Source organism: Poecile atricapillus, chromosome Z, assembly GCF_030490865.1.
Source record: "Poecile atricapillus isolate bPoeAtr1 chromosome Z, bPoeAtr1.hap1, whole genome shotgun sequence".
Taxonomy (NCBI): domain Eukaryota; kingdom Metazoa; phylum Chordata; class Aves; order Passeriformes; family Paridae; genus Poecile; species Poecile atricapillus.
In genome coordinates this window covers 55,851,085-55,867,108 of record NC_081289.1, presented here as the reverse complement: position 1 = coordinate 55,867,108, position 16,024 = coordinate 55,851,085, and positions in this window count along the sequence as shown.

The following is a 16,024-nucleotide window of genomic DNA, read 5'->3' as shown; positions in this document are numbered from 1 at the left end:
ACCAAAGGTAGAGCAGTGTGTTGTTTGGAGTGTGATGGGTAGAAAAGAACGGGCCTTCAGTGATTTTATTAATGGAGAAGCTGTGGTGTTTGTATTAATGAGGAGCATTGCTGGCTGGGTATAAAGGTTCTCTGCTTATCATGGAAAGGGTATCAGAGAGGAAGCTTTAGTTCCCTTTTCAAGGGAGCTTGTTTCACGGTATCCATCAGTTACAGTCTTAAAGTAGTAATTTCATAGACACAAGGTGGAATGTAATTTGAAAAGCTAGTTGTTTGGGTTCATTCATCTCCTTGGGTATTAATCAAGATACTGATAATTGTAATGGAAATGTTGCATACTTGAAGTAATATCTCAAATTAGGAAACAATATCACTGATTTTGGAAGATCTAGTGGGAAATGAAGATCACCTGGGCCTTTGATAGCATATACATCAAACACACTTTTCTGCAAAACAGGTGAAGCTATGTATTGCTTCACTGCATTGCCAGAACAGTATTTTCATGGGTGTTTCAAAGTCTGGATGGGTGATGAGAATATGCTTTTTCAAATTGCTCTAATATTTCTCTTCAGAAGTAGTTTTTATGGTGGTTTTGCCTCAGTTATCGATAGGATTGAGGTTCTCTGTGTCAATAATCTACTTCACTAAATTTGTTAGCATGTGGTAATACTGGTATTTTTTGTTTTGATGCTTTCCTGCTGTTTCAGTCTAAGGCAACTCGGATGTACCTGGTCTGTGTTCTCAGCATAAGCCTTTCCAGTGCTAGCTGCTTAAGCTCTCTTGGCTGAGCTGGATTTACTCTTTCACATTACTTATGTGCTTTGAGCTTGAGAGTCAGCTCCTCCATTAGAGGCAAAACAGGCCGAGTTGATGATCTTCCGCAGCTGTTGATGTTATCTGAAAGAGCTGAGTGGGCTTGGTGGCAGAGCAGAGACCGAAAAGCACAGTCCAGGGTTTGCAGCAGATCTTATGAGTACATGTGCTTACATTTTTTCACTCTCTTGCTCAGATGTTTTCTTCTCCAGGATGTTGTGGTTTTTACAGTTCTCAGCTTGTGACTTTCTGCAGCATACAATGTGATTGTTTGAAGTTACTGTCTTGTGGCAAGGCAGATGGGGTGAGTCTTAGACTGAAATAGATGTGTAAATTGTAATCCGTTTCCTTCATAACATACATCTAAACTTCAGCTGTTCCTCTCTCTTTGAAGAAACAACTACCTAAGAATGAACAGGCCTAAAATGGATGCATCATTCTTTAAATGTGTAAAGCTGCATTTTCCATAAAAAAAATACATTCATTGACAGATAAGATCAATAATTTGTCTCAGGTATAAAAGTGTTAATAGCTTTTCAAGTTCAGTGAGACATTTCTTTGCATGGTGTCAAACTGGTAGTAGATCGGGTGGTGGCTGCGTTGACAAGGCTTAGGGTGGGGTGTCTGTGCTGTTTCAGAATACTTGTTCCCATTAGTGTAAGTGAGGAAAACAAGGTGCATGACTTTGTTGACCTTGCTTAGAACTGAACAGAATGTGACTTTGGTCTTTTTTTATTAAATCTCTACATAAATATTGCCATTTGCTTCCTCAAGGAACACTTGCATATGCAAACAAATTAGCCATTGTAAAAATGGTGTTTGACACTGAAAAGACTGAAGACTGAAGTTTTCTTAAGTGTCAATAAAATCCTGAAGCTTGGGCTGGAATCAGTTCAGTTTGTGCAAGTCATTGTTTTTGCAGTATAACAACATGAAAGCGTCTCATAAATTGTACTTAATCTGGCACTTGCTATTCTGAGTTACTGTTTAATTATAATATTTCATTATTTTAATTACAGAATTTGCTTTTCGCCTATTCAGGGTGATACTGGAGATATTCTGCTTTGAAGAGTTATTTTCAAATTTTTGTTTTTAGTATGCTGTCTTTCAGTTTGCTGTTACCTTATCTGGGTGCAGTGGTAGGATGTTTGCTTTTCTTGTTTTCTCTTTCTGTAAATGTTAAGGTAAGTAACTGATTGCAGCAGTGCAGAGTCAGGTACTCGCTTTTGTTTTGACTGAGACTTTCATAAAGAAATTTTATCTTGGTGAAATGTACTGAGAAGCATAGAGGATACCTTTGAAACTGAGTGCCTGCACAGCTGTGGACTGACCCACAGCAGCTGGAAATGACCAGCAAACTGTTAGCATTGGCTTCAAAACAAGATTGGTAACAGATTCTTCTGCATCTTTGAAGAGCAGAAAAAAACCTGGTTTTGTATCTTAGAGCTAATTTTCTCATCTTAGTAGTTGTTTGCCTACTGCAATATAACGCATGGCAATATAATCTAAAAGTAGATTATATAATATAATATATAAGTAATATATTTGTAAACATTTTTTGAGGGGTAAGGCTTAATATGTGAGTAAGGTTCTGTTAAAGAAGGAAAGGACAAAACTGTCACTTTGATAGCTATATTAGCACAGCTACAAGACAATTTTATTATTCTTTCATAAAAAGCCTCTTCCCTTGTGGAAGGTGTTTGCTGTAATTTTTGTTTCCATTACTAACCCATCTCATTACCAGTAAAAATTTTTAATATTTTCCTTTTTGGCTGTGGTTGATATGCATATCATGTTAGCTTCTTTAAACCCCTAATTTTTAAAGGAGAAATTTTTTTTTGTTTCTGCTTTGAAAGCCACTTGAAAAACACTTGGCATTTGATAGTGTTGGTCAGTGGTTTTGGTTTTTTTCTTTCTGGAGGATGAGGTGATCCAAACTCCACTGAATTGGGTGTTCAGATTTTGGTTATGGAGTCTTCTAGAGAGTGATTTTGAAAAAGACAAGAAGAGATCCAGGCAGGAACGATGTGGATCCTCTTATATTTATGCTTTTAAAAATAGTTTAGAGAAACAACTGCCAGAAGTAATATTTCTCTCCCTGCACTAAGCACCTGATAAATGGCTCCAGAACCTCAGGCCCTGTCCAGCTCTGTTTTCTCACTATTTCTGTGTGCCTGAATTAGAAGTGAAGTATTTATTTTTCTCTGGTGTAGTTTTTGTTTGTTTTTTTGTTGTTGAGGTTTTTTTTCTTTCTTTTTCATTTGCAGTTTGGTGTTCTTGGACTGTTTTCTCCTTAGTTGTTAAATTGTTTTTTGGAGAGGTCGAAGGTAATGTGTAATTAAATTCAAATCATTACCAAACAAATACTGGTTTCTCTGCTCCAAGGGGGCTTGCTGCCTTTGGAGCTACAATTTCTAACTTTGGAACAAAAATTAATGAGTCGATAAATAAAATTAGTAAGAGTAACAAGATAACTATGGCAAGACTTGAGGCTTGTGCTTTTGTTTTGAGCTGCCTTATACTAGGTGCATGTGAGGGGAGCAGGGTAATTTGTACCCCATTCACTGCCTTAATCAATTCTTTGCCTTGGTATAAAGAGTGAAAAGCTTTGGGCAAGTGTTTGATGTGTGGACAGGAAGGGCAGTAGGGCTGTAGCTATTATTAGGCTGTGACTATACACTGCCATAATTCCACATCCTCTTCCCTGGACCAGGTATACTTTGGAAGAGGAGTCAGAAGACCCTGAGCCTGGAAGAAATCTCACTTTTGGAGTGGTGGATGCAAGCAGAGCAGCAAAAAAAAAATCTTTCTGTGGGGGCAGATCATGGTGGGCAGCTCAGAATTGTGAGGAAGAAGATTTTTCAGATTTGCCCTGGCTTTTGAGGAATGGAGCCTGAATCTCAGTGGGGAGTCAGTGCCAAGGAAACCCAGCAATGCCTGGAGCACACCTTGATTCTTTTCTGGGACGGAAGGGGTGAGCTGGGCAGTTGCCCTGCGCTGCCTGAGATGCTGCTCTGACTTTCAGGGAATGGAACACAAACCAGTGATTTCACTTTCAGCTGTTTCCAAAGCAGGCCTTTCCGATGTTGCCGTTGCCCGTGTCCGCCTGCCGAGGCCCGGCGTGCGGGGCTGAGCGGGCGGTGTGCCACGAGAGAGCAGCAACGCAGCCTGGCAGCGGCACAGACATGGGCCAGGGCTGCGGCATGGTCCCCCTGCAAGCAGTACAGCCTCTGCCTGTAAGAACTCTTAAATCCTCTAAATCCTTAGAAAAAGAGGTGGCCATTCAAAAAGCGAGGGCAGGTCACTGTGGAAAGGTTGGCCTTAGGCCTTAGACACAGGAATGAGTCATTAATGTGATACCTGTAAGCAGTTCGTAGGTTGACATTTGAAATTCCTGAAAGATGTTTGTAATGATGAAGACTTGGGGTTTGCTTGATTGCGCTTGCTCTTTGTCCCCAAGGCTGTGGAATAGTTGGGGACAATGTAGTGTAGTGGGGCTAGGTGTCACCTACCAAGATGCTCTTTCAAAATTAACGCGTAAGCACAAACCCTGTGCAGCTCAACAGCACTTAAGCTCCTTTTTCTGTTATTTAGTACCTTACTGAATATCAAGAGAGGAATTGTACTTTCCTAATGTCTTTCACCTCCTCTAAGCTTCATTTAACTTACCTTTATATTTAAAAAGCAAAATGCTGAACACAAAATTACCTCCACCTTTTAAAATGCAGAATGGTGCATTTATCTTGGGAATGGTGGAAGACATATCGTAAATAGAAATTTCTGCACTGTTAGGTTATTTAGCATCTGTTAACATGCTGTTTTCAGACCTTGAACACTATTCTATTCCCAGACTTATTGTTTGGAAAGGAGAAACATGGGTCATGTCTACAGATAGATACCATCTCTTTTATAATTTAGGTATAGACCACCTAATTTCAAGTTAACTCAACTTCTGCCAAAAGAAAGAGAGAGTAATATTAATTGAAAAGCAGTGTGTTTTCCAAATGAGCATTTGTGTGGTTTTAGTGTACTGTTTTGTCTTGAGGTGGTTGTTGTTGTTACTGCTGTTTGTTTGTTTTTACTTCTTCAAAATGGAAAATACCTCTTCTTCTGACCAGTAATTGCAGGGAATACAATGCTATGTTGGTAGCTATAATGAGGTATATACTGGTCAGTATACAGTATAGTGACTGTTGTGTGTCTTGGATGATGGCTAAAATCAGTAGTGCCACATCAGAGCCCCTCTTTTTCATAGTTTCTAATTCTGCCTGTAAGGAAATGTGTATGTATACTAACTAAAACATCTGCAGTGAGCTTGGTTATTCTGGTTGTACACAGTCAAATCAGACCTCTTCAGGACATTCATAATTTAATGTGTAGGTGCCAATCTGTTGTCTGTGCTTACATGTGCAAGCATTCTGTAGCCCTTTGTGTCAGATTTATTGGATTTACACAGTGCATGGTTTAATGTTTATGTGAGATGATGAGCTTGCTGCAAATGAGCTCTCTGCAGTGGTTTTATCTGCAATTGTGAATGTCCAGAAGTCTTGAATGCCTAAACTGCATGCGAAAACTTAGCACTGCATGGTACTGTGAGAGTGCATTGAGTCAGTGAGGAGACTGCCTAGCTCACTGGTGTCATGATCACTCCAGGTCCCAGCTTCTCCTGTGCTGCTTCCTGTGGTGTTCCTGCTGTACCCCAGCTCTTCACCACCTGCAGTTATTGCAATATCTTAGCCAGCTTCCTTGACCCTGTGACCCTTTCTGAGAAAAAGGAAAGATGTGTTATTTGCTATTCCCAGGAATGCCTTTCCTCTTTTGGCCTTTTGTAGATGTCTGCTTGCAGACAGCCCCTTTCAACCAGCTCATATCTATTGCTCTTTATAAGCTTGGAGGCCTGCAAGTAGCTCAAGTTTCAGCTCCATAAAGAGTATGCTCCAGCCCCTGAAGAATTTTAGGTCAATCCATCCTCATATCCATCCCCACTTTGTCCCTGTACAGCTGTTGCAATTACAGCATACACCTGGCAACCAGATACCTCTAACAGACATCTGACAGCATAGGAAGGTGTTTGAGTTGCATCAATGCTAGATTAATGTATTGTTTTCTTACTGCAGTCTGTGTATTCTTAAGGTGAGTGAAATGCTACCAGTACCACCATGAACTTTGAGTCCTTTCTGTTCACTTGGTATTTGCAGATCTTTCTGTTTTAGATGAAAACAGCAGTTGAGTAGACTTACCTATGTTATAGATAAGTGGTACCCTGCAATTTTTAACAAAGATGACCCTATTCCATTAAATTCTCTTTTGTCTGAAAAAAGAATTGATATGAGAATTGGCTCTTCTTTTAGGGCTGTTTTGACTCTGGTGAGATCAGTTGTAATATCAGTGATGGCCAGATAGAGTCATTAGGGAGAACCTGTTCATCCAGCATACAGACTATTCTTGTCTGCAGTGGAGATTAACTAACAGGATGCTGCACCTGCCAGATTGACTGTCCTGTTTTCATTGTCAGCTCATCCACTAGATCAGTCACTATCCTTAGGGAACTCTTAGGTTTTGATGATCCCTGAGAAGCTCTGTGGTGTTAGATTTTCCTCCAGTCCCTCAGAGCATATGAGGCTGGTTTTGGATGTGGTCTGTCATGGAGCTACAGGCAGGTAAATCCATCCAGGGTGTTGTAGGAGTATACTACATGCTTGTTGGTGTGGTTCATATTTGCATCTTTCAGCCAAAATGGACTTTTAAGTAGATCGGTCGTATGATACCAGTGCTCATGACAGGACCTCTGTGAACTCTAGAAATACATGTCAAAGGACCTTGGGACCCCGTGAGACTTACTGACCTTGTAATGGTTCATACCTCCGTTTTTGACCCTTCCTGGTCCTGTAGTAACTTCTTCAAGGGAGGACTTCAGATACATGCCAGCTTTTTTGTGGACAGAAGTAAGCCAGTTAAGATGTATTGCAATTTGTCATAGGGCAAAAGGCCCAGTTGTATCAATAAGTTGAGACTTCCACCTCCATCAGATTGTGCTGGAATATGCAGATAGCTTATTAGATACTCAGACAGAACTGTGCTATTTTTATGGCTTTTAAATAATGTTCTGGTGCTAGAAATCTGTATGAGGAGATTATATGTTACAAGCCCAAAGTTACCCAAAGATAGGAGGGTCAAAGAGGATGATAATTTTGGTAGAGTTGTAGTCTTTTTTCAGAAAGATGCCAAACAGTTACTCCCTATGAGACAACGCACTTCCTGTGAAGGCCGATAGAGGGATAAGATAGATACTTGGCTAGAAATGTCAAGAATAAAGTTAGCTCCTTTTACATACACCTTTTGCGATCATGATAATAATGTAAGGGTTTTAGTTCAACTTAGATTTAAACTTTTCCTTGATTTTGTGCTTGGTATTCACTTTTGTCTTCATACATGTGTAATTTAGATTTATAAGGGTGGAAAGGACCATTATGATCAGGTAACCTGAACAGAATCCACAGACTTTTGCCTAAGCTTGTGCCTACATTAAAGTTACTGGCTGACTTCCAACAGGTTACTGAAAAAGATCTCCAGTTGTGATTTTAATATTAACTTTCTCTTGCTCATTCTGTCCTTCTCCCATCCCCCTTTTGTTATATCCTCTGTTACCTGTCTCCTGCTCCTTTTGGCAATTTCTATCATGCTTCATGCAGATGGAGCCCCTTTATTTAATTGCTTTCCTGTTATTCTAATAAAGCCTGAAGACTTCTTTTTTCCAGTAAGGAAAAAGGATTTTGTGTTAATTAGCCTCTATGCATATGGTTAGAGAAAAAATACTAATGTTTTTGTGTGGTGGGACAGTAGGAGTCTGGAATCTAATCTGTGCTGTATGTCAAGGATTTGTGAAGCTATATACCATAATTAATTTCAACTTTTATTTTTCATAGCAGGAGCTATGCTTTCATTATAACCTGAGAAATGAGAACTACTTTTTTAAAATAGTGACCCAGCTTCAGAAGAAACTGTTTTTTGATTTCTGATCCAATTATCTGTTTGGTACCTAATGTCCCTGCCTGCTGAAATAATAAAAAAATTAAATACTTTTAAATTGTCACTTTTCTTCATGGTAGCTACACATGGAGTCTGAAATCCTGCCTCTTGAACATATTTAAAGTTTTCTGAGCTGTGATGCTTGGGAAATATCTTGACCACTTCTCCCCCCATTTTATATTTCAATGACAAACACATAGAGTGTCAGGACTCCTAAAGCTGGTCCTAAATTCCCTATCTAGTCAGCAAAAATGGGTGGCTTTGACAGCATTTAGAGAAATTATCTTTTTCCTGAGTTTGAGCATTTAAGTCAGGCACCTTTCCAGATAGGCAGCGCAGCTATGCGGAATTGGGACGTAATTTTACCAAGTGAAAATAGATGTTTAATTGGAGAACAAGACTACTTTGTGTAATGCACAGGAGTGGTGATTTGACTTGATATTCTTTATATGTTAGGCAAATAAGAGGCTTATGTTTTCCTTGAAATAATTGTTCAGAGTCTCAGAAAATAACCCCAAGTTTTTGAAGTTATCTTTTCCCATAAGTGGAAACCAGTATGTGTTTCACAGGCAGGCTGGGTTTTTGAAGTATGCTAAAGTTGCTTATAAATGCTAGATCCTTATTTTGTCACTTAATTTACATAACCACCATATGGCAACAGTCCATCTACCACATACTGGCTGTAACTAATTTTAACATTATTATTCATCTTTTTTCCAGCAACAGAAGGAGTGAACTTCTGCCGTTTGGAATTGTATACATTACCTAATGTGTAGTAAAATGGTGTGTTTTTTCTTAGATAAAATGCAGTCTCATCATTGCAGAGCTGAAAACTGGAAAACAGAACACGCAGAACTGTAAAATAGGATTAATTCCTGAATTGTTTCTGAGTCTTTAGAGATAGTTTGTTTTGATTAAGGTTTAGGGTTTCTCTGCTTCCCCATTGTTAATGTGATGGAGATGATCTGTTGAGTAAAGTGGTGCAACTTGGGAATAGTTGTCTGAATAGGTGGTTGATAATGGAGAAAAATGACTGAAAGCAGGAGCTTTCATGTTGAGCTGAATATTCTGTCTACCTCTTGGAAAGAGCAGAAGAGAGCTGGCCAAGGTCTAGATTAGCTGACTGATCTATAGGATGTAGTTTCTTAGCCAAATCATTAAGCCTTGAAAGGTAGCTATTAATCATCCATGAAGGCTTTTGTGTCCTCTCTAGAGCGCTGCTCAGGGGAAGCAGACAGCCAGGCACACGCACAGGGTACCAGCGAGGAGAGGCAGCCGCTGCGGACCAGCTGCAGCCTGTGTGCTGCTCTGGGGAAGGTGGGAAACAAGAACACTGCAAGGCATGGTTATTTAACATGTGAAAGAGGCCTGCTGGTCATGAAGAAGAGATTGCTTTTAAGGATGCAGGATTACATCCTCTTTTTCTGAGAAAATTTAGGCAAGCTGAGAGTGATGGGGGTACAAGGAAGATGTAGAGTCTGTCTTTACTCTCTGGCAAGGTCAGTTGACTTTTTCAAGGAAGGTTTGTCTGACCTCTTCAGGCAGTTCATACATTTCATTATTCTTACTAACAGAAAATTCTCTTGGCTTGGGTGGAAACCTTGCTGTTAAAATCTAAGCCTGTTACTTTTTTCCTTTTCCTGGATGAATGTAGGAAACTAACTGTTCAGTCTCTGCCTGCATCAGTGTTTTATGTGCTTGAGTGCTGTTAGAATGTCATGTTCTAGCCTTAAATTGTTTGGACTCAAAAACTCACTGTTCTGTGTTTCCTCCAGGGTCAGGTTTCCTGGAAGTGTTCTTGCAACTCTCCTATGCATTCCTTCCAGTTGGCCCACTTGAATTTTTACTTATTTATTTTTGTATTGTGAGAACAAGGCAGTATCACAGCTGTGCCTTGCAGGGCAGAGAGCTTTTACAGATTTTGCATTCTGTATTCTGGCTCATGCATAATTCTGTTGGTACCTTAAGAAACCTGTTATAGCTTGATGTTGACTTCTGTTTGACTTCTCTTTTATATCACTCAGGGTCCTTTTCTACACAACTGATTTCTGATTGGCTGTCTCCTGTTCTGTATTTGTGTGGTTCCTTTGCTCTTACAGTATCTTCAACTTTATCCCTGTTGGGGTGCATTCTGGTTTTTTTTCCCCAGACATTATTTCCCTTTTTTGTCCACAGTATTTTTCCCTTTGCAATAGGTTCATTTCCTTCGAGGTTCTTGCCATCTGTAAATTTAATATGCACTCTCTGAATCATGGAGTAAATGCTGGAGTGTATTGCAGCCAGGACAGATCCCTGGTGAACCCCATGTGACGCATCCTTCTGTTCTGATGCTTACTCATGTGTGGCAATGCTCTGGGAGAAAATGCAAACCTAGATTCCCAATTTGAGAATTTTTTGGCCACATGACTGTAATTCTTACTTTCTTCTGGCTTTATGTATTACATTAATGACATTCTCTCTACTTAATTTTGGGAAATATGTGTACAGTAAGAACATCTAAAAGAATGGAGGAGTTGAAAACTGTGACTTGCTATTGCCTCTTGTTCAGGTCTGTTTGCAGAGGAACTATTCGCTGATATACTGGAAGAAAAGGAAAAAGGACTGTGATGCTGTACTACCCCCCAACCATAATGTCCTTTTTGAGGCACAGATGATCTCAACTAGCAGCAGGCCCTGCAAACTTAAATGAAGACAAGCTTTTTGATTAAAGAAAGGCAGTTGTGACTTTTTTTGGTATAAATTAATTGTTTTAAAGTTAAAATTGGAGTTGTACCAACCACAACCGTGTTTATCTTACAGCATTGGCCCATTCTAACTTTTGTTTTTCATGGGGAGATCAGAGGCATTAGAAACTACTTTTTAAGAAGCACTTCTCATTTCCAGGTGCTGAGGGTTAAGAAGGAGTTGAGCATTTATGCCATCTTCTTTTTTTTTTTTTTAATACAATTTTTCAAGAAAGACTACTTCTTTTGATGTGTGATGTCTATTTTTTACTATTTCCAATTGGAGTGGAACATTTTTCTCCAACTTTTGTCACTTGTCTTGGGTGTTCTCACGTCATCTCATGAGAGCAATAGCTGTCTCATTGCTCTGGGACTCAGCATCACAAGAATTGACTCAGTTTAGGATGATCGAGTTGCCTGGATGATGGGAAGGAAAGACCTTGTTGTAGTTCTGTTACTCTATTTTTTAATTTTGCTACCAGCAATGTCATGATTCCCAGCTTACCTTTACCCTTCATTTCACTTTTGACTGCTCTTTGCTTTTGCTCTTCATTCTCTTTTGTTTGTTCTGTTTTGCACCTGTCTTCTCTGCAGGAGGACATTTGGTGTGTGGGGAGGTGAGGAGGCCGGTTACCAGTCAAAATATCTTGTATTTTTCCACTCCTTTCCTTCTTTCACACTTCCTGATCCACTTCTGACAGCAGTGAAGTTTCCCAGTGTGAAAGCCTCCCTTCTTGCTCTCATGGTGGGGACAGCACTAAGGGCAGTTATCTTTCCATCCCTGATGGGACTCTGCATCAGGCAGTCTTTTTTTATATTATGTTGTATTCTAACTAAAGTTAGGCTGAAGTTGATTTTATTTTTTTTTTTAAAATTTCAAACAAGACAAACTTTATTTGAATAAAAACTAGAAAATTAAGTTTTTAAATTGAGCAAACTTAGAACTCTTAAGAAAGGCAAACAGGAAGTTAAAAAATCTCCACAATTTCTGAGCTTTTGGGAGAATCCTTGCTTTAGCCAATTAAGTAACTTTCTCAGTTATAGCAAACTCTATCTAGGCTCCTCATGCCTGGGAAGTTCTTTTTGTTCTTCCCTGAGCTGGCAGGCTCCTTGGTGCTCCTTGGCATGTTCTCTGTCCATGCAATGATTTCATTGCTTCATCTGTTGCCTTAAGCATCTTGTAATCACAATAAACTACTCTACAAAGATGTTCTTTCCTCTTAATTTCTGGCTGATACTGTGTTTTCAAAAGAAAGTAACAAAAGCATAGGAACAGTAAATAGAAAATAACCTGTCCCACAGCATTTGAGCAAGAGGGATTGTCTTGAGCATTGGTAAGTGCATGGGGAAAGAGTCGATGAGCAGGACATGGATGGTTACAGTTGTTTTGTTAGAAGGAAGCTCCTGATAAAATAAATGTAAAGCAGGATTCTGAGTATCATTATTCCTCTGGGATTTTGGAAGAGGAACTTCACAGTTGAATCAGAGTATAATTTTATTTAAGTGTCCCTGGTGACTATGATGTCATTATTTCTTTATGCCAGTGCCCACACTTAGCTGACCACTTTCCATACATTCAGGAAAAGACAGTCCCTGGCTTGAGAAATTGCAGTCTAAGGCTGGAGAGAGGTGCATATATACAGGTTAGCTGTATTTATTGAATTCCTAGTAAATCAGGAAGATGATTGCTTATCTGATACTAATGGAAAAAATTTGCTTATGATTGATGGTCTAAGAAGAGGGGTTTTTACCTAGATTAAGAAAGATTTCTTATACTGTAATAAAGTTTCACAATTTGATCTGTATTTACTAATAGGTCTGCTTTCCTGAAACATGAGTTATGTAAAGATTAGCAATGTACAAAAATGTATATCTTAATCTGAAGCTCTGAGGTAAAACCATTGTTTTAAAACCATATGGATTTAAGAGGAACAATTTATCAGGCAGGTGTGATATTTAAAAAAAGATAAGATTGCAGTTACACTTGCAGAAAGACTGACTGGTGGGGAGGAAAAGCAATGTGCTGGTGATCTGTATAGGAAGGAGTCTTTTTTGTGATGTCAAGTGTTCAGTGTGTTGAGAGCAAGGTGTGTGTTGATTCTCTTTCCCTTTTAGTTCTCTGTACTTCAGGTTTTGGCTTGTCTTCTGCTCCTTCAGAGACATTACTGAGTTGTGAGCTGGAATAATTTCGCCCATTGGGTCCTGTTCAGACAAGTTTCCCTATAACATGATTCATTACTGTGAAAAAATTCTGCTAATCTTTTTTTCTTTTTTAGCACTTTCATAGAAAGGTTAGGTGGTCCATGGTATGGTAGGTGGTGTGGCTGTGCTTGTTTCACACTATCTCCTGTGCGCATCATCTCTTGTCTCCAGTGAGGGCTTCACTCTTCAGACCATGGCCCTTTTCCTCCCTGTCAGACCCTTTGGTAAGTGATGCTCATTCTTGCATCATGTGACAAGCATTGGTTGTGAACAGCAGTGACTTGAGTGCTGCTTTTTTTCTTTTCCCGTGCTCATAGGCTTAAACCCAGGAGCTGTGAGAACCTCCCACACAGTACAAGCTGCAGGACATCCCTGCAGAAGATCAGAATTGAGTTGTGTTTGTAACTGAGCTGCAAGCTTGCCTTCTAGGAAAGTACATCATCTGAGAGGCTGCAAAAAATTACTGATTTACAGTAATCCCAGTTTAGTTGTTCCAATGGGTAATAAATGTTCCCTTTATTTTAATTGGAATTCCTTTGGCTAGTGAGTTTCATGTTAGTTTTGTTGTGCTTCTGTTGATCTAATAAGCTAAGAAAACATCCACGCCCTTGCTTTCAAACTGTGCTTTTAAGAAATGCAACTCTGGAACCTTCTTGTGGTTTGTTTATAACATTTCTTGGCTTTCTATAAAATACTGACATTTGGACTCAGGTTCCAATATCTGAATTACAATCTCAGCTGACAGAATGTATGGATTTTCAGAAATTCTCTCTCCCAAAACAGAATAGAAAGAGAAGACATTGACAATTTCTATAACTGTAGGCTCAAAAGTAATCTTACAGAAAACTTGAGACATTTCATTACAGTTTGACTTTTAATGGGTTTTAATTTTTAAATTTTTAATATGATGTGATGCCACCAAAGATGTGAAAAAGTATATTAAATTTAAAACAAATCATGTATATTTAAAAACACAAGAAAAGTGTCATGAAAATCAAAACATCTTCTAAAATTCTTTTCTTACTTAAACTTCACCTTCCTCTGAGAATGTTGAATTTTTTGATGAAGAATATCAGGGAAAAAAAACCCCAATTAGCTCATATCAGTTGGGCAGTGTACAATTCTTTTCTTTTCTTTCTTAAACTTCACCTTCCTCTGAGAATGTTGAATTTTCTGATGAAGAATATCAGGGAAAAAAAAAACCCAATTAGCTCATATCAGTTGGGCAGTGTACAATTGTCCTACCTGTAACAGATTCATTTTTACTTACACATCTGAAGATCGTACTATCCCTCATAATCACACAGTTACGAGCTTTTTTTCCATTGGCTATTTCCCTTAGACCAGAGCTCTTCTCTAAGTCATTGAATTACAGGATACTGCTTTTCTAGATCTGGATGTTTGACATATATTCTTTTTTTGAATGAAACTAGCACTTCAAGCACCAAAGCCTCTGTGTGGAACTGACCCATTCTTATCGCTTCTGGCATGCTGCTGGAGTTTGTACACTAGTTACAGTGATCCTTTTGTATTCAGTTCAATAATAAAGGTATTTCTTATAGTTGAGCTGTGAGTAGAAACTGTGTGCAACACCATTTGAAATACTTCTGTTTAGAAATGTATAAACCAAATTTTCAGTTGAAATCCATTTTATATTCAAGAATCTGCAAGTGGGGGATGAGCTAGATACTCTCACGGAGTTTTTTCATCTTATTTTTCTTACAACTCTTATAACTTGTTTTAAAACAGAAGGTACTTCACCATGATGTAAAATAGTTTGTCAAAGCATGTTATGTTGGTATAATTTACTTTATTGCCTAAACTTCTAATCTCTTGCAGTAATGGTATTTGTGTGACAAAGCCTGTTTTGTATAATTCTTACTGAATGACCTTAATTATGCTACCATACTCAAGGCAAATGGCATCCCTATCAGCCTTCCATCATTTTGTGAGCAATCAATACCAGTCTATCCCTTTAGGTCATCCCTTTTAACCTTCTTAATATCTAATTAGCTTTTTGCTATTTTTTTCTTTCTTCCACATTATACCAATATTTCTTAAAAATCAATGTTAATCTTCTCCCAAATTTTCTTGTGTTTTGAAGAAACTCAAGGACAAGGCTCTTCTAGCTCCTGAGAAATGCTAAGGCTGTCTGAACTACTCACACATCCTATTCTCAGATGCTGGGAGGCTGTTTGAGCTAAAGTTGTGTTACACCTGGACATACACAATGGGAAAAGGTGTTCCACGTGAAACTTTATACTTGTTTAACTGTATTTTGGAGAAACAGGTTAGACTGTAACCTCTGTAAAATCTGAGTGGTCTTGGTGAGACCTTCCACGTTTTCCTCTCATCTTTGATGGCACGTGATCAGCTAGACAGAAGGGTAAAGCAGCATGAAAGGCAGCGTGTGGTAAGTTCCTGAGCATGGCCCCAAGATGGGAAACAAGAACTGTCCTGTGTCCCAGCCCACCCTGACCCCATGCCTGTGCTGAGGGACTCTGTGTACCTTGCAGGTAACAAACTCGCTGCTTCTGTTTCTGAAAAACAAAGGATCGCATCTGTGCTTGTTTATTATATTCCAAACAGCTGAAAATGTTATAAATAATTTTACAATTTTGCAAAGAGTTTTACAGTTTAAAAATTGTAAAATTATATGTCTACCTCTTCAGTCTGGTTCAGCTTCTGAGCCACAGCCCACTGCCTCAGCCATGGTAGGAAAATAGGGAAAACATGCGATCACTAAATGTGTGCACATACTTGGAGAACCTGGCTGAAGATTGTCTTTCACAACAAAGGCATGAAGATAGTAGGGGAGAGTAATTTGCTTTACTTCCAGTTTTAATAAACCTTTTCATACTTTGCAGCCTTGAATTTGGTTTGACGTGCTGCAGCAAGGACCTTCGCTGTGTTAAGTCAGGGTATACTCACTATCACCTGCAGTTTGAGACTGGTAAGAAGATGACACTAAAAAGACAACAGGTAGCTGATGGCCCTGTTAGATTCAAGTACCAGAATGGGTATGTTAATATGTAAAAGCCAAACATGTACAGCACAAAGTCAGCACATGGCAGAAATGTGCAATAATTTTCCAGTTTTTCTTTCACTGTTTTTGTGAGCCATATATAATACAGCCTTCTTAATCTCCTCTGGCCTAAGGAAATGGACTTGTGACTTGTTAAAGCCACAAGCAAGAATGTCTGTTAAGTAAAACAAATGCATTTTAGTCATAAGTATCTGAATTGATCATAGCACAAT